General features: G+C 27.1%; 1 long non-coding RNA gene across 1 annotated transcript; it reads left to right on the top strand.

Moving 5' to 3' along the window:
• Nucleotides 1-494: 494 nt before the first annotated feature.
• On the top strand, nt 495-4,624 carry LOC106690474 (uncharacterized). The gene is made up of 2 exons (XR_001344613.1): nt 495-570; nt 4,304-4,624. It is a non-coding gene; the product is annotated as an uncharacterized lncRNA (long non-coding RNA).
• The last annotated feature ends 317 nt before the right edge of the window (nt 4,625-4,941 follow it).

Below are 4,941 nucleotides of genomic sequence, written 5' to 3' on the forward strand. Positions count from 1 at the left end.
TGGTACATTGTGTGAAAGAAATAAGAATTTAAATGAATCATAAAAATAAAAGAGGGATGTGAAGCAAGGAATTTAATAAATACAAACTAAATAAGTTAAACTACAATCTAAAATTGGTCTAAACATCCAATTTTGATAATTTATTATTAAAAAATTATTATAGGAAATATTTATTGAAAATGTTGATTTTTACACTTATTTGACTAAGGATGATTTAAATTTTGAAATATACTGAATATATTTTAAATGTACAATAATAATTTTTCAAAAAAGGGAATATATTGACAGTTGGTAGAATACTCTTTATACATTTTTTAATATTTTGGATTATTATAATATTCATGATTTGGCAATTTATTCTTCATCAGGATGTACAGATAAATAATTACATTTAATCGCTTGTTTTGCATTCTTCAAATATTTCAAACTGCGCCTCAATATGTCCTTCAGCATATATTTTAGGCCTGGACAAAATATGGGTACCATATATAAGTGGTAACTGAGACCAGAGTATTGCATCATTCCAATTTAGGAACAGCAACGACGAACATGTTCTCATTCAAGATCCTTGTGAGTATACTGTATTATTTTATATTCTTAAATATTTTCAAATTCCATTCGATATATTTTATGATATTATTATTAATATAACAGAACTAATTAGTAGCTTCCGTTAGGTTCGGAAGCTTTTCAATATATTACATGGATGAAAGTTTGAAGAAAAAAATAAACTCCCAAAATGTGTATCCGTTCTTATTATTAATTTCATTTTCATTCTTTCGATAATTAGCGTTATTTACACTGAATTTACAAATTGAAAAGTTAGTAGATTACAAGTGACAAAGTTAGTAAATAAAACTATTAAGTATCCACTTATCACACTGAAATTACATGTAGACTATATATAAAAAATTAGAGTTAGTATTATATTATTGTTATTTCAGTATTACTATTGCTACATGAAATATTTAACACTCCTTTCACATGCTTATAAATACTATAAATGAACTTTGCATCAAATAGAAACTATTTAACTTAATTGCCATTCACCAATAAATACTTTTGTTAAATTTAGTTACTAAGTAGTTTGGTCCCTTTTCGCTGAATGTGGTTTACTAGTTAATTAAAATTTATTATTAACTAGTTTGGTGAGAGGAAACTAAGGAATTTTTGGAATCGAGGAACAAGAAATAAAGGCTTTTAAGTTATTTTAAATACTGATTAAATTTTGTTGCGAATGATGTGTTCCGTCTGGTTGCAATTTCCTTTCAGAAGTGTCAGAAATAAAATATAAAATTTTAATTAAAAAAGCTGCAATACATCACAAAATGGTACATTGTTTAGGTTAATAAATTATAATACTTTTGGGTTATCATTGTTATTTCTTGGAATATTAAAAACGTTTATTACTAAAATAATATGCCAAAACGACCAATACAATATATATATATGGTAACAATGGTCCATGTTTAGTGAATTTTGTTTAGTTCTGTCGGGAATTTAATTAATTTACAAATTACCATAAAACATAATTTACCGAAAAATGTATATGTCAGACATATGCAAATCATTTTTTTCTTCATAATTGTTTTGAAATGAAAAATTAATCTTTAATGTGGGATACATTGATATCCTAAGAATAACAAATTGGACTATTTCCTTTTGCCTTTGTTTGGCTACATTAAATGATATTTAAAAAAATTAAATATAAATATAACAAACATTATATACATAAAATATGAACAAAAGATGCATATTTATGCAAGTTTATTGTTTTAAAATTTTTGGAGGATTAATATTTTAAGAGATGAATGTATAAATGATAATCTTAAGGGTAAGCAATAGGTAGCTTAAAATAAATTCAAAGGAAGCAGTTCTATGAGAAGGAATGTTCAAGTAGGTAGGTTGGGATTTTGTATTTAATAGGTAGATGGATAAAAGTGAGGTGAGGTAAATAATATAATAGGATTTTTCGGTTCTTAAAATTTAGAATACAGACGTGCCAAGAAGGTTTCGGAAACTGGGGTAGAGCCAACATTGCTCAGAATAATATTGGGTATATAAGAACGACTAGGAATACCGGAGATGAATCTTATGAAGTAGTTGAGTTCTTTTCAGTCCCATATATTGTTCACCAGAAAGTCCTTCATACACTAGGTACTTTGAAAACCATGTTAGGGAAGAATGAGAGAGGTTATCAGAAGCTGGCGAGTACTTCGGGAAAAATAAATCTTGGAAACTTAGGTGTTTGAGATGTATTTCGGGATTACTTTATGTGATTTTCTAATTTTTCATCTCAAATTTACTATAGTACAAAAATTAAAAAGGCTGATAGAGAAAAAATATTTTCATCTGAGCTGTTTTGGATAAATTAGTTAGGTACAGACAGTTGGGCGAAAATCCTAGAAATATAAAATTAAATTGCTTCAATTGTTTATGATATGATATGTTTTTTTCTTTGTTAGATACAAAGGTTCATTATAGTAATAATAAACCAGATGATTTTTTTTTCGCAGTATATGTATCTACATATATTATGGATAATTTATAGTTTTAAGTGGTGTTAATACATTATTGTCATGTAAACATAATAAAAACAAACGAAACGAAGTTACTAAAAACAACAACAAAAATTAATAGTAAATAAATAAAAATAGAAGAGTATATTTTGTACAATAAAAAGAAGAATAGAGTGCAGATTTGATTTTCATAACTATGTGGAGGAGTAGCAGAGAAAAAGAGTTATAAAAAAACCTCATAAACTATAAAAGTTTACATATTATAGTAGAATCAACAAGTACCTGAATATGTGAATCCATATTTGATTAAGTAAATTCACTTCAAAAGTACATATATAGATAATCTATCATAGATAAATTATATATAATAAAATTCATATACAGATAAACAACCATAAATATAAATAATTAAAACAAAATTAGTTAATAAATAATTTTATAAAATATAAATAATAAAAATAAAGAGGGCTAACTCAATGACTCTCTCTATAATATAGTGTATAAAAATAAACTATTCATTAATATGTAGTCAATGAAGAGCCCATAGGAAATATTAAACTACACTGACTTCTAAACTTCCATGGAATAGACTTTATGAAACCAAATAATTTTTGTAATGATACTAGGGTGAAACAGTAGAAAAAAGTTAGAAAATACACGAATGTAAATGGGCGGAAACCTTTTAGGAGATTTTAATTGATAATTAATAATTTAAAAATTAATCAAATTATATTAAGTAATAAAGAAACACCAACATAAAATTGTTCTCAATAAACAAATATATTTAATAATTAAAAATATAGAAAGTTTATACAGGTATATATTACCAAACAATGAATACTTTAATATGTATGAGTGTTTTTGTGCGTGTGTATTTAAAATATACTTGTTCACTACCTCTAACCTCTGAATCATTTGTAATTTTTGTTTTTCACTAGTAGTTATTGTTAATTTTTTAACTCATTCCAATTTCCTCCTAAAGTTAGGTCTCTAATTTCCGATGAGATATGGTACGTTGGACACAGATTCTAATAGTAAAGAAGATTCCAAGACGAATTCATATTGACAACTTTTTCGAACAGCCACTTACTAACTTAAGTCACCGAAAACATTTTTGTTAACGCTTTTCACAATGTGCGCATAAGCGGTAAACGAATGTATAAAATAAAATTCGTTAAATGATCCGATTTCTTAGAGGAATCCATTATCATAAATTTATTTTGCTCGGCAGGCCGGGGAAACCGAATTGGCTCTCATGATGATGAAACCTCAAATGAGAAATTTCTTTTCAAAATTTTCTTTTGTAGGATTTTTTTTTTAATTGTCTACACTTACTTCGTCAAAACCATAAAAATCTTTTCCTTTTTTCAATTTTCTTGAAATTAATTGAATTTAATTCAATCGTTCCCTTCAGTACGTGTCAGATAAAAAAAAAAAATAGTAATATAAATAACGGTAATAAGGTAAATAATCCAAAAGGTAAAGAAGGTATTCTTCGTCTTTGAATCTTGTTCACTATCGCAATCCGTAATACAAAATAACACAAAAACAAAGTACCACATTCAATATGGTTTATCAGAGTAAGGTGCGCTATCGAAGAACCAGAAAAGGTAAGAAACTTGACAGTATCATTGAAAGATAGACTACATACCATTGTTATGATGTTCCAGATAAAATATAAATTTATAAATGGGTGAACATGTATACAGGGATATCTTGTTCATATTATTTATGTGAATATATACATATACATATATTAACTATGATTCCTCTTTATTTTATAGTTCTTGTTCGCCCTCGTAGTGGCTTGCACCGTGGCATTCCCCGCAGAGGAAGCCAAGGAAGCTAAGGAAGACGCCAAGGCTCCGCTGATCCTGAGCCCTTGGGGTGTGCAGATCGTATCCCCTCTTATCGCACCATGGCACTCCGGAGGCCTTGTATGGGTCTAATCAGATCTTTTCTTTTTATATATGAGATAAAAAATGCCTTATTTTTTATATGAGATATCTACAGGCAACGCTAACACATAATTTAAGCATTGAACACTAACCCGTAATGTAAATAATATCTTTGAATGGCTAAATACATATATTTTTCTATTTAAATCATTAACTTTAAAGTTATCCTTCTCACCATAATTAAGAACATTTTGTCCTATATATATATTAGACAGAAGTATTCCGACGAAGCGGTTTCAGTGGTGTTGAAGATGAATTAAGTTTTAGGAAACATATAACTTTTAAAAAATTTAAGTTATTCGTTAATTTTAAAAATAAACAATATTTCTCCAATAATAAATAATTGGTATGCGTGGAATGGGTTATTTTTACATTATTCAAAAGTTGTTATTTGAAAACATACATATATTATTTAATTTCATCTTTCTCTAATGTACTAATGAAACTACTACCAATTCATGTCT

The sequence above is a fragment of the Halyomorpha halys genome, unplaced genomic scaffold (genome assembly GCF_000696795.3).
Source record: "Halyomorpha halys isolate HHAL.00 unplaced genomic scaffold, Hhal_1.1 Scaffold1739.1, whole genome shotgun sequence".
Taxonomy (NCBI): Eukaryota; Metazoa; Arthropoda; class Insecta; order Hemiptera; family Pentatomidae; genus Halyomorpha; species Halyomorpha halys.